Source organism: Cervus canadensis, chromosome 27 (genome assembly GCF_019320065.1).
Source record: "Cervus canadensis isolate Bull #8, Minnesota chromosome 27, ASM1932006v1, whole genome shotgun sequence".
Classification (NCBI taxonomy): Eukaryota; Metazoa; Chordata; class Mammalia; order Artiodactyla; family Cervidae; genus Cervus; species Cervus canadensis.
This window is the reverse complement of record NC_057412.1, coordinates 48,631,325-48,643,502: the sequence shown is the minus strand read 5'-3', so window position 1 is coordinate 48,643,502 and position 12,178 is coordinate 48,631,325. Positions and strand designations below refer to the sequence as shown.

At 39.6% G+C, this 12,178-nt stretch overlaps 1 protein-coding gene across 10 annotated transcripts in view; it reads right to left on the bottom strand.

Annotated features, from left to right (window-relative positions):
• The window catches only part of DZIP3 (DAZ interacting zinc finger protein 3), a 110,176-nt gene that overhangs the window by 53,975 nt on the left and 44,023 nt on the right, over positions 1–12,178 (bottom strand). The window lies entirely within an intron of this gene.

Here is a 12,178-nt window from a genome sequence, read left to right as displayed (position 1 = left end):
GAGTAACTCTCCAGAGACAAGACACCTTTATGAAAATCCAAGAACCCAACTGTGAGCCTGATGCATCCCCCTGGACAACACAGACAAAGAAGAGCTATCTTAGAAGGGTTAGAAAAGCAGTCCTTCTTTGACCACACACCCGTCTCCCAGGCTCGCACAGTGCTGAACCAGGAGGGCCCCTCTGGGCCTACAGTTTCTCCAGTTTCTCCCAGAAGGAGATGAGAAAGAAAAAGGGATGGAAGAGTATTTAAAAAAAATAATGTCCCTTTCCTAAACTTAAGGTGCAAAATGGACATCCAGATACACAGGGCTCAAAGAACCACAAATGGGTAGAACCTTAAAAAGACTGTACTGAGATGCATTATAACTTATTTAACAAAAGTAAAAGACAGAGACCTTTGAAAGTAGAGAGAAAAGCAACATTGCCTTGACATCAGTCTTGGCAATGATTTTTTAATATGACATCAAAAGGACATATAAAAAGGCAAAAATAACTAAGTGGGACTACATCACACTAAAAAGCTTCTGCACACTAAAGGAAATAGTCAACAAAATGAAACAGCAACCTACAGACTGTAAAGAGTCTGCCCACAATGCAGAAGACCAAGGTTCAATCCCTGGGTTGGAAAGACCCCTTGGAGAAAGAAACGGCAACCCACTCCAGTATTCTTGCCTAGAGAATCCCACGGACAGAGGAGCCTGGCAGGCTACAGTCCATGGGGTTGCAAAGAGTCAGACACGACTGAGTGACTAACACTTCTTCACTTTATGTGTCCAAAGGAAATACAATTTCTGTCTCAGAGACATCTACATCCCTATGTTCACTGAAGCATTATTCACAGCAGCCAAAACATGGAAAACAACTTAAGTGTCTGTTAATGGATGAATGGATAAAGAAAATCTGGCATATACATACACATACACACACACACACACACACATACACACACACACACACACTATGGAATACTACTCAGCCACAAAAAGAAGGGAATACTGCCATTTGTGATAAATGGGTAAACCTGGCTAAGTGAAATAAGTCTAACAGTGAAAGACAAATACTGTACAATCGCACTTATATGTGGGAGCTAAAAAATCTTGAACTCAAAAACCACCCCTGGTGACTGCCAGGGGTGGGAGTGAAGAGGAAAAGTTAAAATTTTACATCAACTCCTTCTCCTTCTGCCTCTCTAACTCTGTAACTTTGCTCCTTGCAAAGTCTAGATCTCGTAGGTCTCAGAAAGTGGGACTCACAATACTAGGAACTGGAGCTTATCTCACTCACCTTTGTCCTGCTCTTTGCAATCGCCCTAGCCCCTGCAAACCCGCAAACCCACTTAATCATGCCTGTCTGTGTATATGGAGCTCTGTAACCCCTCTGTTCGGGGCTCAGAGCATGGAGTGTGAACTCCTCTGGGGCCCCCGGCATAATAAACCTGAGTTCTCCAGCTCTCCGAGTTGGGGCTTGGTTTCTTGAGTACTTGTTAGGTCAACATTTCTGGAGGCCCCAGTCAGATTCCAGCCACACTGGCCCCTGAACCACTGGACTGGTGGTTCGGCCGGGCTGGAACCAAGGAACCCGGAGATGAACGAGGAGGTGTGCTACCTGACGGTCTACCAGGTTCTTTCAGGCCGGTGTTCTGACTCCCCAGATGGCCGAGCCCCAACTGGACTCACTGGAGGGACTGACCAACTCACCAGGAGTGGCCACAGGATAAGGTAAGGCCCTGGGGTCGGTCCCCAGGCAGGAACCTGCCCCAACGGGAAGAGGAGACTGATCACCTCCATGGGCTCCCAGGAAGGGAGCACTAGATAGGGAGAACGGGGGACTTGGGAGGAAGGGAGGCATTATAACTGATGGGCTCCCAGAAAGGGGCAACAGTTAAGGAAACCTGGGGACTCAGGAGAAGGGGGGCACTGTGATAGCCTCTGAATAATTGTGAGTGCGTGACTGCTGACTGAAAGAGTGAGAGCAGCTTTTTTTGGAAACTGCAAAGCCAATTCTTTATGCATATACAGTTAAAAATAACTAGCTTCTTAAAAGGCCTGCCAAGGAAAAAGCTTGAAGTTAACTCTTTCCATGTCCTTGAAATACACAGCCTACTTTGCCTGAGACCTCAGCCTTGGGCAAATTAGAACTTTATGAAAAGAAAAAAAAGGAGTCAAAGAGATATTTTAAATCTCAAACAGAAAACTATAAGATCTCTGTCTGTCTGTCTGTATTTATGTATGTCTCAGTGTATGTCTTTTTTTTTTTCTGATAATATTGTTGAAGTTGTAAATGTGTTCTAATTTAATTGGCCTAAAGAAAAGTAAGCACTTATAAATCAAACAATTCTAAGTACAAGAAAAATTAACCTAAATAAATTTCAGATTCATGTAAACTGGGAAATATTCAATATTAAATATCTAGTATTAATGTTTGTTTGCTAATCTAATAAGGAAGTAAGATGTATGTTTTTAATAAAGAAGATATAAAAAATAAAATTTTATTTTATAAAGGGAAAACAAAAGTAGGTCTGACTTACAGGTGGCTGTTACAGAAAGTGATTAAAAGGTTTGTGGAAAATGGACCCTAAAAAGTTTTGTGCATGGTTAGGACTGACTAAGTTTAAAATAAATTTAATTAAGTTTACCTAGATGAGTTTAAAGTAAGCTGGTGCAAAACTTGAATTTGGCCTTTCTCTCTGTTAAGAGGACATACTTTCTTCAGATGTTGAACTACTTTCAATAATAGATTTAAGTTTCTTTACCTTTTAATTGATCTGTTCTAAATTTACCTTTAAAATCTTTTGTTAACTTTGGCTAAGTGAATAACTATTATTTCACAGTGACGTATATGATCCTGCCTGACTATTATAACCCTTTTGATATTTATTGATAAAACTTCCTAAATGACTTCTAGCTAACTTTGGGATGCTTCAGAGGGTCCCTGAGACATCCCAAAGAGCTATTAAGCTACCTGGGTTCACTGGACATGTTAAATTACATGGGAAGTACTGTTGAAGTGAAGTGAAAGTTGTTCAGTTATGTCCGACTCTTTGTGATCCCATGGACTTCTCCAGTCCATGGAATTCTCCAGGCCAGAATCCTGGACTGGATGGCCTTTCCCTTCTCCAGGGGATCTTCCCAACCCAGGGATCAAACCCAGGTCTCCCACATTACAGCCAGATTCTTTACCAGCTGAGCCACAAGGGAAAGACTGTTAAAGGGGTGATAAATCTTTTCAGATTATACTGTATGGTTGATGTTACTAATATAGAAATTCTAAAATTGTGTAAAATTCATATAGATCTGATATGTCCTGATAAAATATGGTCAATTATAATTCTAGTTATCATATTAAAATGTTATGAACCAGGTTTCTTTGTCAATTGCTATAGAATCGAATTTTAAACATGCTTTCTGTGGTTTTATTCTCATGCCTTTAAAAAAAATACTGCTAGTTCTTCAAGATTTATAGAAAAGAGTTAAGATTAAGTAAATAAACAAATTTTGTTATTAACAGTAAGCTGGTACCAGACTGGAATTTGGTCTTCTATTTAGAGAATAAAGTTCTCAAAATGCAGCTTTCAATAACAGATTATGAATTTCTTTGCCTAAAAATTTAAGTGATTTATATTTGTTTTCAAAATCTTTTTATAACTTTGATAAAGTAAATAAACATCATTTAAGATTGTGGTACATGTAGACAAAGTTCATTCTGCTTCAACAACAAAAAAACCCCTCACAGTTAGACTTTTTCTATCCTGATGTCCTTAAAACATGGCAATAGTTTGCTCCTAAATCAGGAAATTAAAAATAGATAAACAACAGCTTAAAATCAAAGAGCCAGGGCTATGGGAAATCCACGACGGCCGCCTGGCTTTTCCCAGCTTCCTGACAGACTTCATTTTTATTTGATGGGTTAAAGCCTTACCTGGCTACAGTCTTAATGCCCACACAATGAGTTCTCCAAAAACGAAAAGAAAAGAAAAATTATGTTTCACTGAATATTAAATTCTAGTTTTGTTAATTAAGGTCTGTGCTTCTAAGACTCACTTCTGAGATAGTTCCTTGTTATATTATATTGCCAAAAGTTTTAATTAAGTTATTAAAAAGGACACTCTAAGATTGTTTCTAAAGCTTATCTCAGTAACCAGTCTTTGGGTAAAGGTCAGATGCTCCATGATATACAACCAGTAGATGAAAACTTGGCTATAATCATTTAACTGAGTCAAATGACCTGAGGTACACCAGGCTATACCCAATGAAAGTTCTTGACATAAATTCTTGCTTGTGACCTTACTAGCTAACTGCTAGCTATATTATTTTCTATGTAGCTTGCTTCAGAAGATTATCTCTTACGTTACCAAATGTGTGACTAAGCCTGTGATAAAATGCTGATATGCAGTTCCATATGAGCTCAATAATTGTAATAATGTAACTCTAGATATGGAAAGAAACAAGAAGAGGAAATATTCTCCTGGACCAAGAGGCTAGTAAGACAAGTATGGTCCAGAGACTTTTGCTACTTACAAGGCCTGGTCTAGTGACAACACATTGAGTGGCCTCTCAATGGAATCTTTGTTAGACCTGAGAATGAGCCTTTGCAGCACCATGGGACAGGATGACCATGAAATGCCCCCAAAACATGGCCAAATATGTGGCTATGAAGGGGCCCTGCTGACTAGAAGGTGGCCCTTGCCAGCTGCCTCTACAAAGACTAAATCATAACCACTACAAAATGCTGACCTTCAACACACCCTTGAAAGGAGTTCAGGATGAAGACAAAAAATAAGGCACTCTGTGCTCTGGGAAAAACCCAGAAAACAGGCCTTCAGATAAGTCAGATGTTTTTAGGTAAAGATTTTTATGAGTCCAAATTCTTGCATCTTCTCATGCCTAGAGGAGCATTAACGTCGCCAACCGATGCCTGAACCTGGCTCTCCTGGCAGCCCCACGACAGCTTCCTAAATTCTTGCATCTTCTCATGCCCAGAGAAGCACTAATGTCGCCAACCGATGCCTGAACCTGGCTCTCCTGGCAGCCCCATGACAGCTTCCTGCGCCTGTTAATCTTCGGGCCAGATATCTTCAACTTTCTTGTTAAGTTGGTTTCTCCCAGTAGTAGCACAACAAGAATGTCCACCCAGCCAGCACCCAGACAATGCTACAACAAGCTGTGTTATCATTCTGTGGGCTCTCCTCTCCCTCTATAAATGCACCCTGAGGCCTTCAGGCTATTCTCCCTTTGAGATCTTATACAGGAGACCACCCCCAGTAATGGAAAAGCTCAAGGGAGACCACCACCAACTAGCTGATCTGGAGATGTCCCGACACCTCCAGGCCCTGGAAAAATCTTCAGCCATATCGCCCGAGAAACCTTAAAAAGGACACCCATTCCTTTGGGCAACTGGGTTCATCCCTATCAGTCAGGAGATGAGATATGGGTTAAAGATTAAAAGAAGGAACCACTTCAGCCTGTTCAGTTTGAACAGGCTCTCACAAGGTCATCCTGGCAACCCCTACTGCTGTTAAAGTTACAGATGTCACCACACCAGAGTCAAGAAATCTGTGCTTCCTTGATGAGGACACCTGGAAAGCAGTTTGGGACCCAAAGAAACCTCCTCAAGGTCTGGTTCCAAAGACAATGGCCCTCACCCATGAAGGATGCTGAGCCCCGCTCTAGTCCCTCCAGGAGCTGACTAGTCAATGCACAGCAGGAGCCTGAGGATTCCTCAGCCTTGCTCCAGCCCCACTCTAGCAGCTGGCTGCTCAACGCACGGTGGAAGCTTGAAGATCCTGCTATCAAAGTATCAATGGATTTTCATTGTCAACCCTGGCCTCTATCCCTCATTGGTATTATTGCTGTGCTTTTCATTACAGGACCAACTGGACTCCCTGGCTGAGGTGGTTTTACAGAATAGGAGAGGGCTAGACCTACTGACAGCTGAAAAGAGAGGACTCTGTCTCTTCTTAATTGAAGAATGCTGCTTTTATGTAAACCAATCAGAAATATTCAAGGACTAGGCCCAACAGCTAAGGAGATAAATCATAAAAAGGAGAGAGAAACGAGCTAATTTCTGGGGTATTTAGAACAGTATCTGGAGCTGAGCACCATGGCTTCTCCCTTTAACAGGTCCTCTCTTCACATTCTTTGCAGTGCTCTTGTGTGGCCCTTGTATTCTCACTGTAATTGTCAGTTCATAACCTCTTAGATTAAATCCATAAAGTTACAAATGGTAATAGCTCAAAATAGCCCCCTGAACAATGGGGAGCTCTGAATGTCCTACCAAAACATGAGATGATGCTTTCTACAGTGAGTGATAGAAGCATCAAGAGGGGGAATGAAGAGGAAAAGTTAAAATTTTATGTAACTTCCTGCTCCTTCTGCCTCTGTAACCCAGCTTGCTCCTTGCAAAATCTAGATCTCGTAGGTCTCAGAAAGTAGGGACTCACAATACTAGGAACTGGAGCTTATCTCACTCACCTTTGTCCTGCTCTTTGCAATCGCCCTAGCCCCTGCAAACCCGCAAACCCATTTAATCATGCCTGTCCGTGTATAAAAATCTCTGTAACCCCTTTGTTCGGGGCTCAGAGCTTGGAGTGTGAAGAACTCCTCTGGACCCCCCAGTGTAATAAACCTGAGTTCTCCAGCTCTCCCAGTGTGGGGCTTGCTTTCTCGAGTACTGGTTTCTACAACAGGAGGAGAAACGGGTAAAGGGGTCAAAAGGCACAAACCAGGGATCCAAGATACCTCGTGACTATAATTAACAATGCTATTATGTATACTTGAAAGTTGTGAAGACAGTAGATCTTAGGGACTTCCCAGGCAGTCCAGTGGTTAAGACTTCATGCTTCCAATGCAGGAGGCTCAGGCTTGATCCTGAGTTGAGGAGCTAATATTCTACACGCTACAAGGCACAGCCGAAAAGGACAGTAGGTCTTAAACATTCCCATCATACAAAAAGTCTGTATGAGGTGATGGATATACTAACTAATGTTAGGGCGGTAACTGTTTCCTATAAATATATATGAACATATATGTGAATATTATACATATATAAAAGCATCACACTGTATAACAAACCTACACAATATTACATACCAGTTATAGCTCAATAAAGCTAAAAAATAAAAGACAAGCAGCAACATGAAATAAAGATCACGACCAATTATGACTTGCTCCTGGAAAGCACATATGATTCAACATTTAAAAATAAACTGATGTAATTCAACATATTAACAATAAAGACAAAACCATATGATCATCTCAGTGCAAGCTGAAAAGCATTAGTTCCTTATCCATTCATGATAAATGTTTTCACAGAGGTAGCACGAGAAATGAATCTCTTCAACCTGAACAGGAGCATCTGTAAAACTTCTACAGCTCACAGCATACTCAACTGATGGCTTCTCCCTAAGGTCTGGGAAAGGCCAAGGTGACTGCCTGCTCCCACACGTGCATTCAACACTGCACTAGAGAACTCAGCTCACGCAACGTGCAAAGAAAACTAAACAAAGAGCAAATAGGTTGCAAAACAGAAATAAAACTGTCATTATGCACAGAGGGCATAATCATTTATAGAAAACCTCAAGGAATCTACAAATAATATTAGAATTATTAAGTAGCAAGTCACAGGATATAAGTTCAATCGACAAAAATCAATTCTATATAACAGAAATAACTAGAAATTTAAGTTTTATAATTATCATTTACAGTAGCATAAAAAGTCAAATATACATGGATAATCTAACAAAATATTTATAAGACTGTACACAGAAGACTACAAAATATTTCTGAGAGACATCAAAGAAGACTCAAATAAATGAAATTAATTATACACCATCTTAATGGATGGGCATTCTCAGTATTGCTAAGATACAAATCATCCCCAAGCTGACCTACAAATTCAATGCAATCAAAACCTCAGCAAGAAGTCTAGAGAAATTTATAAGGTGTTTCTGAGATTTATCATGAAAGAGCAAAGGGTCTAAAATAGAAAACTAGTTTTGAAAATTTAGGCAAATGAAAATTAAAAGCACAATAAGATACCATTACATATCTTTTAACATGGCTGAAATTTTTAAATTTAATAATACCAAGTGCTGAACAGAATACAGAGAAACTGTAATTCTCTTACAATGCTGTTGAGAATAATAAACTGTATAGCTACTTTGAAAACAGTCTGGCAGTTTCTTGTAACATTAATCACAAAACATATGACTCAGCAATCCTGCTTCTAGGAATTTACGCAAGAGAAATGAAAGCATCTCTTTCTACAAAGAGTAATATATGAATATGTATAGCAGCCTTATTTATAAAGTCAAAAACCAGACACATTTCAAATGTCACCAATTGTTAAATGGATAAATAAGTTATGGCACATCTATACAAAGGAAGACTACTCAGCAACAAAGAAAAACTGAACTACTGATACATGCAATAACAAGGATGAATCTCAAAATCATTACATTAAGTAAAATAAATCCAGATGCTAAAGGTCTTCCTACTAGAGGATAGTCAGAAAAAAGCAGTATTAATCAGAATGGAAATCATATCAGTGGTTACCAGGATTTGGAGGTTGAAAAGGAATGACTATGTAAGAGATTTTATAGAGACTAGGGAAGATGAAGAGCTATTGGTCACGGTAGTGGTTACCTGGTTGTATTTAAAGAATTTTAAAAGTGAATTTTACTGTATATGAACTATAGCTTAAAAAAGCCTAACTCTATAAAAAAACTCAGTGTTTAGAAATGCATTTATATTAATAAAGAAAATGAAGAGATGATTACTGTGAAAGTCAGGTTAACAGTTACCTAGGAAGAGGGGAACTGAATGCTTCTGGAGTGCTAACATAACGGTGCTTTGGGTAAAGCCACAAGACTGTATGCTTCATAATTCTTTTTTAAACTCTGCACTTATATTTTGTGGGCTTTTCTTTAAGCATATTTTAATAACAATAAAGCATTTTAAAGTTAAAAAACAACCAAATATTTCTGTTATTCATTCATAAAACCTTATGAGGTAGCTCTTCCACTTTTTTTCCCATGCATTTTGTTTTTTTTTTTCCATTTATTTTTATTAGTTGGAGGCTAATTACTTTACAATATTGTAGTGGTTTTTGCCATACATTGACATGAATCAGCCATGGATTTACATGTATTCCCCATCCCGATCTCCCCTCCCCACCCCATCCCTCTGGGTCTTCCCTCCCCACCCCATCCCTCTGGGTCTTCCCAATGCACCAGCCCCAAGCACTTGTCTCATGCATCCAACCTGGGCTGGTGATCTGTTTCACCCTTGATAATATACATGTTTCGATGCTGTTCTCTCAAAACATCCCAGCCTCGCCTTCTCCCACAGATTCCAAAAGTCTGTTGTGTTCATCTGTGTCTCTTTTTCTGTTTTGCATATAGGGTTATCGTTACCATCTTTCTAAATTCCATATATATGCAGTTAGTATACTGTATTGGTCTTTATCTTTCTGGCTTACTTCACTGTATAATGGGCTCCAGTTTCATCCATCTCATTAGAACGGATTCAAATGAATTCTTTTCAATGGCTGAGTAATATTCCATGGTGTATATGTACCACAGCTTCCTTATCCATTCGTCTGCTGATGGGCATCTAGGTTGCTTCCATGTCTTGGCTATTATAAACAGTGCTGCAATGAACATTGGGGTACACGTGTCTCTTTCAGATCTGGTTTCCTCGGTGTATATGCCCAGGAGTGGGATTGCTGGGTCATATGGCAGTTCTATTTCCAGTTTTTTAAGGAATCTCCACACTGTTCTCCATAGTGGCTGTACTAGTTTGCATTCCAACCAATAGTGTAAGAGGGTTCCCTTTTCTCCACACCCTCTCCAGCATTTATTGCTTGTAGACTTTTGGATAGCAGCCATCCTGATTGGCGTGGAATGTGGTTTTGATTTGCATTTCTCTGATTTGCATTTCTCTGAGTGATGTTGAGCATCTTTTCATGTGTTTGTTAGCCATCTGTATGTCTTCTTTGGAGAAATGTCTGTTTAGTTCTTTGGCCCATTTTTTGATTGGGTCATTTATTTTTCTGGAATTGAGCTGCAGGAGTTGCTTGTATATTTTTGAGATTAACCCTTTGTCTGTTGCTTCATTTGCTATTATTTTCTCCCAATCTGAGGGCTGTCTTTTCACCTTACTTATAGTTTCCTTTGTAGTGCAAAAGCTTTTAAGTTTCATTAGGTCCGATTTGTTTATTTTTGCTTTTATTTCCAATATTCTGGGAGGTGGGTCATATGGAACTGGAGGAATCAACCTGCCTGACTTCAGGCTCTACTACAAAGCCACAGTCATCAAGACAGTATGGTACTGGCACAAAGACAGAAATATAGATCAATGGAACAAAATAGAAAGCCCAGAGATAAATCCACAACCTATGGACACCTTATCTTCGACAAAGGAGGCAAGAATATACAATGGAAAAAAGACAACCTCTTTAACAAGTGGTGCTGGGAAAACTGGTCAACCACTTGTAAAAGAATGAAACTAGAACACTTTCTAACACCATACACAAAAATAAACTCAAAATGGATTAAAGATCTAAATGTAAGACCAGAAACTATAAAACTCCTAGAGGAGAACATAGGCAAAACACTCTCCGACATAAATCACAGCTCTTCCACTTTTGATAATAAGGTTCAATTATTCCAGGGTTTTCCCACAGAAAATAACTATAAAACTTACACAAATTACAAAAAGCAACTCTTGAGGCACCAAAGAGGTGTTTGGAAGAAACAAACCAACCAAACAAATCAAATGTAGAGGGTATATGTATGCTCAGGGAGAAGAGAAGAGAATTACATGAAATTAAGTTTACCACTTTTAGTTAGAGCTTTTAGTCTCAGAGTAAGAATAACGTTCAGTTCAGTCCAGTTGCTCAGTCGTGTCTGACTCTTTGCAACCCCATGGACTGCAGCACGCCAGCCTCCCTGTCTATCACCAGCTCCTGCAGTTTACTCAAACTCATGTCCACTGAGTCGGTGATGCCATCCAACCATCTCATCCTCTGTCATCCCCTTCTCCTCCTGCCATCAATCTTTCCCAGCATCAGGGTCTTTTCAAATGAATATTCAGGACTGATTTCCTTTAGGATGGACTGGTTGGATGTCCTTGCAGTCTGAGGGACTCTCAAGAGTCTTCTCCAACACCACAGTTCAAAAGCATCAATTCTTTGGCGCAACTATAACATAGTGGAAAACAAAGGTCTCCCTGGTTAAAGGAACCAGAAAATTGAAGCCATGGAGTCATGGCTATTGAGTGTGGGGGAATTCCAGAAAGGAAACAGAGAAGAGATCCCCCAGGTTTTTTGGCCACATCTCTGACTGAAAGCTAAACCATATATGTGGAACAGACTCATTCATAGCAGCTCAGCTAAAGACAAAAGATCTGAATTGAAACTGGAACCACTAGCCAAGAAAAACAACCTTGCAGTTCAGTTCCAAATAAGTTAACTGCCTATCAAAACAAAAGTAACACACTCATTGCAGAATCTCCACACCTGTCATGCAACTGTTGGGTACTAGCTATATGCCAGGCATTATGCTACATACCGGGAATATACCAGTAAGCAAGTTAAAGTTCTTGCCCTCATGGAGGCTATAGTCAAATGGAGAAGAGAGCCAAGAAAGTACAACAGAACTTAGTAAATGTTTTAACAGGAGAAAAAATGGGAATATGTGATTGAAACACCTAATGCAAAGTAAATAGGACTTTCTAGAAGTTTTAACCAGCCAAATCCAAAGGAGTGGAATATTCTGGGCAAATCCTAGAGGTGAAACAGATGGCACACTTAGTAACTAAAAGAAGTTGAGTATAGTTGCTACATATATTATAGTAGGAAAAGAATGACAAGCGATGACACCAGTGAGTATAGCAGGGTCCAGAGAGTCTTAAGGAACCAAGCTAAGAAGTCTGAACTTAACCAGGAACAACCAGAAGTCTCTTAAGGATTTTCAAGCAGAGAAGTGAAGTATTTCCAATTTTCTTTTAAAAAAGCTATTTTAATGGCTGAACAGACAGGTCTATAGACTGTTGAACAGTCAGACTGAAGAAAGGTAAGACTGGAGCCAGAAAGACAAGTTTAGAAGCTATTTAAGAATTCCAAATGAAAAATAACTTTATTAAGCTTAACAGAAGCACAAGGGTAGAAGTCAGGAGG